This window comes from Lygodium microphyllum, chromosome 29 (genome assembly GCF_053477565.2).
Source record: "Lygodium microphyllum isolate KBCC chromosome 29, Lygodium_microphyllum_v1.1.10, whole genome shotgun sequence".
NCBI lineage: Eukaryota > Viridiplantae > Streptophyta > Polypodiopsida > Schizaeales > Lygodiaceae > Lygodium > Lygodium microphyllum.
The window spans coordinates 94,253,242-94,265,923 of record NC_141163.1 but is presented as its reverse complement, the minus strand read 5'-3'; positions in this window follow the sequence as shown (position 1 = coordinate 94,265,923).

The window sequence follows — 12,682 nt, the reverse complement described above, 5'->3', positions numbered from 1 at the left end:
CTACACCGACTTCTTCTACATCTTTGTGGGGATTCCTTGGATTATCATCATTTTATAGAAGATTCATAAAAAATTATGCTCATGTGGTAGCTTCTTTAACCGATAGGCTGAAGAAAGAGTCTTTCTTTTGGGACTCTATAGCTGATAAGAGTTTCAAGGAGTTGAAATCTCTATTAATTTCAACACCTATTCTTGTTTGCCTGGATTTCTCTAAGGAATTCACTATATGCATGGATGCTAGTGGAAGAGGAGTTGGGGCTGTTCTCCATCAAGACCATGGAGTTATAGCATATGAGAGTCCCAAGCTTGATGATAAGGAGCATCAACTACATGTCTATGAACAAGAGATGTTGGTAATTTTGCATGTTATTAAAAAGTGGCATCATTATGCATATGGCAGCCACTTCAAGGTTAAAAGCGACCACTGTGTGTGCAGAAATATTTCCTTTCCCAACAAAATTTGTCTCCTAAACGACGGAGGTGGCTAGCTACTCTTCAAAGCTACGATTTTGAAATATTCTATATGGCTAGAAAAGACAACATTGTAGCAGATGATTTATCTAGAATGTGGGCATGCTCCATCTCAGCAATTTCAATTGTGCATAAGGATTGGATCAATGATATCCAAGAAGAGTATTTGCTTGATGAGAAAGTATCAAAAATGATGAAGGAATTTCAACAAGGCAAAGGAGAAGAGTATTCCAATTTCAAATGGCATAATGGTCTTCTATGGTATCATGGTAGAGTCTATTTGACACCACAATCTTCTTTCAAAGACCGTATTTTGCATGAGATGCACTCTTCGCCTTTAGCGGGACACCATGGTCTATTCAAAACCTTTGATAATATCCATAAGAGCTTCTATTGGAAGGGTATTTGGAGGGATGTTAAAGATTTTGTTATGCAATGTCTTCCATGCCAACAAAACAAGGACTCTTCTCTTCTACCCAGTGGTTTACTTCAACCACTTCCTATTCCTCATGGTAAGTGGACTGATATTACCATGGATTTTATTGTGGGTTTACCTACAACAAAGCATGGGTGGAATAGCATTTATGTGATGGTAGACCAATTGACTAAATCAGCCCATTTCATCCCTACAAAAGTTCAATTTATAGCAAAGTAAGTGGTTGAACAATTTATGGAATCTATCTTCAAGCTTCATGGAATGCCAATGAAGATTGTGTCCGATCGAGACACTAAATTTATGGGCAGCTTTTAGAGGAGTTTATTTTCTTCAATGGGAACTCTATTGACTCCTAGTACAGCATAAATTGATGGGAAAACAGAAAGAGTTAACAAATGGCTAGATGTATATTTGCGGCACTTTTGCCATGACACATAAAATGCTTGGAACCATTGGCTTTACCTTGCGGAGTTTTGCTATAACAATACTTATCATATGAGTATTGGAATGTCTCCTTTTGAAGCTCTATATGGTTACAAAGTGCAAGTACCCTCTGCCTTATTCCATGAAGATGTGAATCCACAAGCTCGTGAGAAGTTAGAAAAGATGGAGGCTCTTATGAAGCAATGCAAGGACAACATTCGAAAAGCTCAAGAGACCATGAAAGCCTATGTAGATGAGAAAAGAAGACACGTGGAGTTTGAGAAAGATGATTGGGTATTCTTGAAGGTTTCCAAGTCACGATGTGCTTCTCTCAAAGGAGGGCACAATAAACTTGCTCATAGATTTTATGGTCCTTACCGCATTGTCAAACGAGTTGGGGATCTTGCTTATCAGCTCAATTTACCTTCAAGCACAAGAATTCATAATGTTTTTCACGTGTCTCAGCTTTAAAAGTATGTTGGTCCTCAAATTCAAGTTCTTGAAGAACTCCCTCCCTTGGACGATGATGGTTTAATCATCTTTGAGCCTGAAAAGATTATTGGTAAGAGGGAGAAGGTTTTAAGGAACCGAATTCCTATGGAATACCTTATCAAATGGAAAGGTTTGCCTATCGAAGAATCTTCTTGGCAACAAGCATCATACTTGGAGCAATTTCCATGGCTTTTACAAGAGGACACTTCATGAACAGAATGGTAAATAGCTTGCTATAACAATTTCATGTCGAAAAGTTAATTGCCTTATCTTCATCAAGATTTGATCTTGAAGGCATGGCTGGATACTACATGTTGTCCTCTACATTTCTATATATAGCACGTGAAAATTGGACACTTCTAGCTCAAGATATGGCCAATTTTATATACAGCCTGTTTTGGACAGCTTACAGCAGTGTGTTCCATTTACATGGTCATTTCTTCATCAACTTCTTAATTCTTCATCAACATAAGAGCACTACTTCAGCATGATTCCACAGGCTTCAAGCTATCCTTGTAATCATCCTTATAATTTTTTCCCAATTCAACTTTGAGGACAAAGCTCTTCTAGGCTGGGATGGCTTGTAATAAAGCATAAAATACCTTAGTCTAGGATATGCTAGGGTTTGGTATAAAAGGGTGGGGATGTAACATGTGAAGTATCTTTTTGCCATTTTCAAGAATACAAGATTTAGGGATCCTTCCTCCCACCTAACATAGGGGTGTGTACCTATGTCCACCATAGCAAGAGGTGAGTATCTTGTTGCAGCATTCATATTTGATTCTTAGCATTTTTATGCTTAACCACCTTGGATATGGTTTCTTTGGCACATTTGGTGTATTCTTGTATTTTCTAGTTATTTTGTTTGCTGTGAGAATTGTCTCTTTTACAACACATAGCATAATGCGTCCAATGCTACATGTATCACATGTGCAACAAGCCACTATCATCAAGTGGGTAAAATAATAATAATGAAGGTTCACGATATAAATAAGCAACATCCTATTTTCATAACAATAAATTAAGTACCACAGAGTTCATAAGCAAAAGCAATTGTCCTCAATTGATTAAAGACAAACAACATGGGTGGCCAACCACATGACATAATGAAAACCAAAAGCCAATATGTGTTGTCCCATCCAACAAATCTAAAAAGCGATTGTGAAAATAAGGAATTGTGGATTTTCAAAACCAATGTTCATGAAAAATTGAGGTTTAATGTAAAATTAATTGTAGTATTTTAAAATTTATTGTATAAGGTTTAAAACTTTCAACTTTACAAAGTTTTTAGTTATAAAAAGGGAAAATCCATCTAATTTGACTCAAAAAACCCTTGAAGATCGAGTTATAGGTTTTTGTATCTATTAACAAAAATGTTTTTGGTGAACATTGTTCGGAACATTACCTCCTGCAATATATTCATGTCTAACCTAGAACTTAATGTGATTGTGAGAGATACATAGATATTAGATAATCATAATCCAAAGTAAGAGATGACTTTAAAATCCACTAGAATTCCTCAATAAAGTAATTTTTATACTTAGCCAAATACCTATGATACCATATACTTGTTCGACTAGTGGGCTAGTCATGGTCAATAATAATTTTAGGTATTAAGATTTTAGTATCATCCTCAAGCAATGGAGGATCATCTACAATGATGTGATAGGTGGAGTCTCCTTAAAGGGTTTGAATAAGCTAATATGGAAGGAATTATGGATTTTCCAATAAGGAGAAATGGTCAATTAGAATGCATAATATGAAATGACCCATAATATCTTGGGACTAAAATTATTCTTCATATGCTTTTCAATGGATTTTAATCTCCTCTTTAGTACAAATCCATGGTAAATCATCTTAAAAGTTGTAAAGGATTATTGACCTTTAACAATCATGTCTTGAACTTGGGCTAGGATAAATACTCGATAGATAAATGGCCTTACATAATGAGCTCATCTAATATGAAGAATTTCACTTAGACTATCTTAGTAGGATGAGAAGGCCTAAGGTAACAGGTAACACAAAGTACATAATATCTAGGGGGTCTACTTCAAAATGATGCTAGGATAAAATCTAAAGTTATGAAATAAATGATATCTATTTAATATAAATACATCGACTTGACACATAATTAAAAGATATTATAAATTTGTAAGGTTTAGATGAAAAACTTTGTGGATGTAAATATAAAAACATATGTAGATGTGCAAAAGTGATGCATGTATGATTAGAAGCATATGTAAAACAACGGTAGTTAGCAAGGCATCTAATTAGAAAGAAAAATGTGTTGTTTTTTCTTATTAAATATTTTGGTCCAATAATAAACAATATTATGGCTAGAATATTTAAGTAACTTTAGCTTTTAATGAATATTCACAATTTTTAGCATTTAATAATTTTGGAAGAAAAACCTAGACTTTGTTTGAAGTAGAAGGAATGGGCAATATATAATTTGGCATCATTGAGGATCCAAGTGTTTCCATAAACTTTTGTGGGGTCGTTGGCCTCATGGGCTTCATCAATGCAACCTTTATTGAGATGGCAAGCTCAACATGTGCGGACATTGATGATGGATAACCTAGCTAGATGGGTCTGCACGTCTACACTTAGCATGTCGGTGGTTATTATGATCCTCACATGGCCCCACTGACTTATCACATGTTATATTTAGTTTGTTGCACCTACCTATAGGTGGCACAGTTATAGTGCCAATCGATTAGTATAGTTAGTGATGCACTATTTAACTTAGACATTCACTTTCCTTTATGTTGTATCTTATCTATACTTTGTGTACAGTGTGTTGTGTGTGGAAAAAGAAGAAGAAACAAGCAAGAAAATATTTTGGCCCCTATCTCTCTTCTTGTGTTCTTGAGTAAGCTTCTTCTTGTGTGTACGGTGTGTATTTGGCACAACAGCTCAAGAAAGTCCCCCCACCACGTGATTCTTGACATGGTACCAAAGTAATACCACTGAGAGAGGCTAGTTTTGAAGGCTGAAGTGAAGGAGAAGAAGCAAGGATTTGAGCAAGCAAGCAACTAGTAATAAGCTATCCCATTCTTCCACTCTTTCTCTTGGATAGTGCTTGTGGAGGCACTGGAAGTAGAACATTGTGAAAATCTTAGATTGTTGTGAGATTTGGTGTGCAAGCAGAGCACTCCTATTTTGCAAAGTGACCCTTTAGGGCTTTCCCGCTGCTTTTTTAGGCATCTGAGGCCATTTTGGGCTCCATTTTAGAGTTGCAAGGTTGCGGATAACAGTTTTAGGGTATACTGTGATTTCAGCTATATCGACCAAAAGTGGATGCACATGTTGTAGATTTTGAATCTATAATTTTTGAGGTATTTGTCAAGAAGCAAACATAAGTTTTATATGCAAGACAGGTTGCAAATTATATATATTATTGAGCAATCAATGAAAAAGATGGCTTGGTGCATTGCTATGCACTTGTAAAAGGTTGTAGAAGGCTTGGTTGCTATTTTGTATTATTTTTGTGATAATGGCAAAGAACAGTGGAAATCCCATCATTAAGAAGTTGGACAAGAACAACTACCCTTCATAGAAGTTTCGTCTGACAAACTTTCTCATTGGAAAGGGTCTTTATGAGTTTGTTTCAGGTGAAGAAAAGGAGGCAGAGCTGAGCACCCTATGACTGCAAATGAATTAAAGACGTGGAAAGAATGGAATACAAAAGACAAGAAGGTGATGCATTGGCTATCTATAGTTATCGATAATACTATGTTGGGACATATCGGGAATGCAAAAACTTCACATACAACTTGGACAATTTTTGAGAACATGTTTTTAGCAAATACAAAGGCATGAAAGATTCAACTCAACAAGCAAGAGTAAAATACCTTAAAGAAAGGGAAAATGTTTGTCAATGAGTATGTTTGAAGGTGAGAAGTATTGCAGATGCTTTAGTAGCAATTGATGCAATGCATGATGATAACGATTTGCTTTCATCTACTTTGGGTGGCCTTAATAATGAGAAGGCTTGGAAATCATTTGTCACTTCTGTATGTGTACAAAAGCATTTCCAAAATCTAATGAGTTGGTCTCTCTCATGATTACCAAAGAGAGCAATATGTAGGGTGACTCATCTGAAAGAAATGGTGAACATGTCCAAGCATTTTACTTGAGTTCAGAAAGGAGACGTGGTAGATCCTCTTCGAGAGGCCGTGGTATGGGACATGTTGGTGATAACCAGCAAAACAAGTCAAATCAGCAATTTGGTGAAATGCAGGCTTTAGGAGGCCATAGAAACTTTAGAGTTAGGGGAAGCTCTAAAGGAAGAGGTGGATGGCAGAACAAAGATTTTAGAAAGTTTGCTATTGTTTGCTATTATTGTGGCAAAACAAGTCATATTGCAACCCATTGTTATGCTAAGAAGGACAACATATGATGAATGTTATTATAGGAAAGGGTACACGTGATGATATATTGTATATCGATTTAGGTGTATCTAATCATATGACTAGTCATGTTGAATGGTTTAGAGAGATGCATGACTTACAAAATCCAGGTTATGTGCAGACGGGCGATGATTCATGCCACCCAATTTCACACATTGGAAAGATTCCCTTATCCTTGCATGATGGCTAGACAAAGAGTCTCTGTCAGATGTATTATATATGCCATCAATCACAAAGAATTTAGTGTCTGTTGGCCAAATGGTAGAGCAAAGGTTGTAGGTTCAATTTAATACAAAATGTTATTTTGTAGAAGACTTTAATGATAAGTGTAGGTTAGTCGTAAAAGAAAGTAGAGTTAGTAGAATGTTCACTTTAGATGGTGGAATTCTTGCAATGAATGATACTATGTATGCTAAAGGAAAAGGAGTGGTTATAGACATTAAAATATGGCATAAATGTACTAGATATGCAAATGTGCAAAGGCTGAAATTAATGCAGTCCAAAGGATTGGTTGATGGGTTGACTGCTTTTAGAGTTGCAGAACTTCATTGTGTGTGAAGCATGCCAGTTTGGTAAGCAGGCAAGACAACATTTTTCACATGATAGAGATGTGAGCAAAAACATACTTGATATTGTGCATACATATGTTTAGGGGCCTACACAAAATAATGTATCTTTTGGTGGTGGCAAAAAATACTTTGTTACATTTATTGATGATTGTTCAAGGAAGCTATGGGTATATTTCATGAAGAAAAAGAGTGATGTATTTGAATACTTTCTTGAAAGTTAAGTGCTTGAGATCATATGGACGGGGAGTATCTCTCTAACGAGTTTAATGGCTTCTTGAGGTCTCATGGGATAAAGAGACAAATTCCCTACATGTATATGCCACAACAAAATAGGGTTGCAGAAAGAAAAAATAGACATATTGCAGAAGTTGCACGGACATTGATGGTTGAAAAGAATATACCAAAACATTTTTTGTCTGAAGCTATTCATATTGCTATCTATAATATGAACAAAAATCCCACAGCTGCAATTCATGGGATGACCCCTGAAGAATGCTTTACAGGCAAAAAACCCAATGTGTGACACTTGAAATTGTTTGGTTGTATTGCATATGCTAATGTACTTGATGAGCTGTGGAAGAAGCTTGATCCAAAGGTTGAAAAATGTAATTTTATTGGATCTCTTTAGAGTAGAAAGGGTATCGTTGTTATAACCCTATCATAGGTGAGTTTGGAGTGAGTAGGGACGTTATTTTTTATGAGATAAGCAGTTGGTATGCATCTATTGGTGATGTATTGTATGATGATACTGATCATGATAGCTATGTGTAGAAAGAAAAGCAAGAATCACAGAGTCTTAGTGGACTAGAAACATCATCTGGTACTACACCTATAGTTTGGTCTGGGAGACTAAGGAGTATTCCACATCTTCAAGTGGATCTACAAGTGTTGCAGGAAAAGACAAAGGAAAGAAGAAAGTGTTGGATGGCAAGTCATTTGGGATTCTATGGAGGTTCTAGTGGTTCAGAGAGTTTTGATGATGAGCTTGGCATTCCTTCAGTTAGAACACTAGGTGTACAAAGAGCACATAGTAATGCAAAGGCTCCATTGAGTGATCTAGTGGTATACAAGTCTAACAGGGTCAAACACCCCGTTAAAAGATTTGGTTTTGAAGGTTATGTAGCTCACCATTATGTTGGGGCAAAAGGCCTCTGGGCCTACCCATGTATAGTAACCGCCCATATTCTTCATTCATATATATATGAGATAGTGCAATAAGGCTGTCATATCATTTTGGACAGCACCTACATTGTGTGTGCTCTTCTCTTCCGCATCTTCCTCTTCTCCTTCTCCACTACCATTGCATCCCCTTCAATCGGTATCAGAGCTTTGGACCAGAGCTTGATCATGGAGCTTGGCCCGCAGCCCGATTGAAGACCTAGAGCTTGGAGCTTCAGTGCCAGCCATGGCTTCTTCCCCCCAAGGTAAGATTTCATCTCCCGCCTCTCCCCGGCCCTCGTAGGCTCTTTGCAGGTGTTCCTTGGCTTCATTGGGCACCTTGTATGCCCCCATTTTCCCCCTTATCCTCAGCATAACCAGCAGGCCCCACAGTAACAGCTCACATTTTTTTGCACATGTTTCAATTTCTAGCTCAAAAATCCCATTTTTTTCTCATATCTTGGGCATCCGAAACTCAAAAGGTGAGAGTCTAACTTGGGGTTTTGGCACGCTCCGGATGCAATGGTGATGTCAGATCTACCAAATTCTAATCACAAAATTTTTTGTAATAGATCTGAGTTGATTTACAATAAGAAAATGTCATGCTCTTAGCTTATGTGATGCTCCTGAGGCTTGATATTTGATGCCCAAATGCTTTGGGGATGTTTGCCTAATGTTTTGAGATGCTTTGGGACTTGGTTTGAGCTTCCATAGCTCAATTTATGCAGGGATTTACTGATATACATTGTTTAGGTAGTAAGGTTTTATCGGGGACAACTTATGCATAATGCTCTTTGTTGACATTCGGGTGTCCTATTGGATGTATTGATACTTGGTCATGATGTTTTATGCCCGGATATGCTATTTGAGAGCTATTGAGCCTTGATTTGGATGTAGACACTTCGTTTTTTGTTTGGATTTCTGCTACCTTGGTTGACAGGTTATTTTACCTCCAGTTTGGTTATGTCTATGGTCTACGGGTGCTCCTGACTACCCAGGATGATATGCTGATGTATTTGGATGATGCCACTTTGATGTTTATGATCTCGGATGCTTCTTGAGCAAAGAGTAGAGCTCAATTCTTGGTTCATTGTCATTTTCTTTTTGTAGCTGGCATTTCACTTGACAGGGTTTATGCCCCGTGCTACCCATTATGGGACTAATGTCTGATGTGGATACTTTTGGGTTCTGCTGTAGTATGGCAAATGTTTGGGCTTGAATCAACTTGCATTTGAGAATTTTGTGGAGCATTTTGCATTTGGTTGGCTTATCACTTATGCAGCTTGGATGCTATTTGGCCCTTAATGCCCCGATTATGGATCTTGGATTTACTTGGATGCAGATACATGTTTGAGCAGTGCTTGCTCCATTGTCTTGGTAGTTGGTTATTGAGCTTTCATTGCTCATTGATGCTTGGTTCTTTGCGGGTTACTCTTTGATTAGTGGACTTCTTGATAGTGCTTGGGTTTAGTAGTTATGGCTTTGTTGCTTCTGTATTGCCTAGCTTCTATGTTAGTTGGGTTGCTTTTGCCCATACAGGTCAGAGAGCAGTTGCTCTTGATGCTTACCTAGCTATGCACTTTGTCTACCGCCATGTACTTTATAGAGCCACTTATTTGGATGTTGTTGTACAGATACTTGGGCTTCTCCTGGAGCTTGACCATTGCAAGATCTTATGCCACTTACTGGTCTTGCATTGACTTGGATGCTACTATGTGGTCTGATGTACTGCAGAGTCATGTTTGCCATTATGGTTACGGACTGATTTCATGGATGAATACCATATGCTCTTATAACAGATGTCTTATGCTTTACCGTACTATGGTTGGTTATGTCATGCAGTTAGCTACAACTCTTCTTCATGTGGGAGCTTTTTCATCCTTGGTTGATGCTTTTATGTCCTCCCCTCTGTTGAGGTTTCATGAGCCTTTGTAGTATGCTTCTACCACTGATGTACTTGTAGATGATTGTCTTTATGAGCAAGTTCCCTCTGTTGGGATAGCCCTCAACTGCTTGAGCTCCATGGATGCTAGGGATAGTGCTATTCATGATGACTTGGATTCCTTGTTGTCTTCTACAGATTCTTCTTCTATAGATGTATGCTTCCATTGTGGGAAGCTTGGGCATGTTAAAAGAAAATGTTTCGGATGGATTAGAGAGTAGCAGAGATAGAGACGGACTCGACATGAGTAGAGAGTTAGAGATAAAGGAGATGCAGCCCTCCTATGATTACTTGAGGATGTTTGGCTACCAGGCATCTATACGTATGCCACATGAGTCTATGTCACGTAAATGTATCCTCCTTGGTTATGGAGATGGTGACTTTAAGGCCTACAAATTATGGGATTTGGATGCCCAGCAGGTCATACGTAGCCGTCATGCTGTCTTCTATGAGACGCATACACCTCTCAGGCCTCTTGATGAGCGTTCAGTACGCTTTATGGCTGATTTTACAGTAGATATAGTGCCATTACAGTAAGCTGTTTATGCTGAAAATGAGGCTCTTATTGGCCCAGATGACATAGCTATGCATAGCAATTAGGGTCAGGATGTTGGTGGTCAGTTGCTAGACCCCTTGTTAGCTCATGAGAGCCATTTTCTTGTAGTTTTGCAGGCTAGAAAGTCAGTCATATGTTATTCTTCGGCTTCGTTAAGGCCACATGTAGTCTTGAGACCCCGTTGGACCAGTGTCCAGGATGTTGGCTCTCTTTCAGTGATTGACTCTACAGAGTTTGACTGCTCTTCGTTGTCTTGTATGCACTACGGTGATGCTATGCGCAACTCTGATGCTTTACAGCCATGCATTGATGAGTTGTGCTTACTTCATGAGAAGCATTCTTGGATTGCTCCACTGTATGGAGCTGCGGGATCGCTTATCTCCTAGATGTCATGGACTCGGGGATGCTTGAATCTTCTTTTGCAAAGGTTCCTAACACTTCTTGCATAGCTTGCTTTTCGATTGGGCATTGGGTGAGATGTCATAATTCCTCGCATTGTCTTTTCTTTTCTTTTCTTTATTTTCACTCCCCGACCACATTGGCCTTTTAGTGGGAGATTGTTGGGGTAAAAGGCCTCTGGGCCTGCCCATGTATAGTGACCGCCCATATTCTTCATTCATATATATGAGATAGTGCAATAAGGTTGTCATATCATTTTGGACAGCACCTACATTGTGTGTGCTCTTCTCTCCTGCATCTTCCTCTTCTCCTTCTCCACTGCCATTGCATCCCCTTCACATTATGCTTATATGACGAAGGTAGTTGAGGATGTTGAGCCCACTTGTTTTGAGGATGTTGCTAGTCATGCTCATTGGGATATAGTAATGGATGAGGAGATGGCTGCATTAGAAGCCAATAAGACTTGGGATTTGGTACCCTTACCTATGGGCAAGAAAGCTATTGGTTGTAAGTTGGTTTACAAAATCAAGCATAATGCAGATGGTTTGATTAGTAGGTATAAGGCTAGGCTAGTTGCAAAAGGCTATGCTCAAACATATGGCAAAGATTATAAAGAGATGTTCAGTCCAGTTGCGAGGATGCCAATTTTTAAATGCATGATTACTTTGGCAACAACCAAAGGTTGAAGTTTGTAGCAAATGGATGTCAAGAATGCCTTCTTGCATGGTGAATTGCAAAGAAGAGGTATATATGAAGTAGCTAATAGGTTATGAGGATTTAGAGCATCCCACATATGTATGCAGGTTTTAAAAAATGCTTTATGGGCTAAAGCAAGCACCTAGAGCATGGTCTAACAAGATCGGAGAGTATCTGATCAATATTGGCTTTTATATTTTTGATGTTGATCACTCACTTTATGTGAGAAAGGGAGATGCATGTTTGGTCATTATAGTCATCTATGTGGATGACTTGATTATTACAGGTAATAGTGACAATGGGATTGTTGAAGTTGAGTTTTTGAAGAAAGAGTTTGAGATGAAGGATTTGGGTGAGCTGAGATACTTTCTTGGTATTGAGGTTATAAAATGTGATGATGGTATATGGCTATCCCAGAGGCAATATGGCTTGGATATGTTATCCAAGTATGGTATGACAGCATGTAAGCCTCCTTCAGTATTATTGGATCAAAATGTGAAGTTGAAATCTGACATTGGGGATGAGATAATAGACCCTACTATGTTTAGGAGGATAGTAGGGAGTCTGATTTACATGACTATCACAAGGCTAGACTTGAGCTATGATGTTGGCCTTGCCAATCAATTTATGTAGATGCCTAGAAGCCTCATTTGGATGCAATTAGACACATATTGAGATATGTGAAGTCCACTTTACATTATGGACTTTTTTATGAGGCAGGTAAGGATGTATAGGTGTTTGGATACACAAATGCAGATTGGGCTAGTACCATGTCAGACACAGAAGATCTACCAGTGGATTCATGCCTTGGTAGTGCAGCAGTTACATGGAGCAGCAAAAAGCAACCTATAGTTGCTTTATCGAGTATAAAGATTAAGCATAGAGATGTTGCTATGGCAGCATGTGAGGTGGTATGGCTACAAAAGTTATTGGGTGATTTCGATGTGTAGGGAGATGGTCCAGTTGTCATTCCTTGTGACAATATGAGCAACATATAGCTAGCTACTAGGAACCCAATGTTCCATGCTAGGACAAAACACATTGAGGTGCACTGCCACTTTGTGAGAGAGAAGATGCTTGCAGGATCGATTGACTTGGTATATGTCAATATACAGAGGATCATATAGC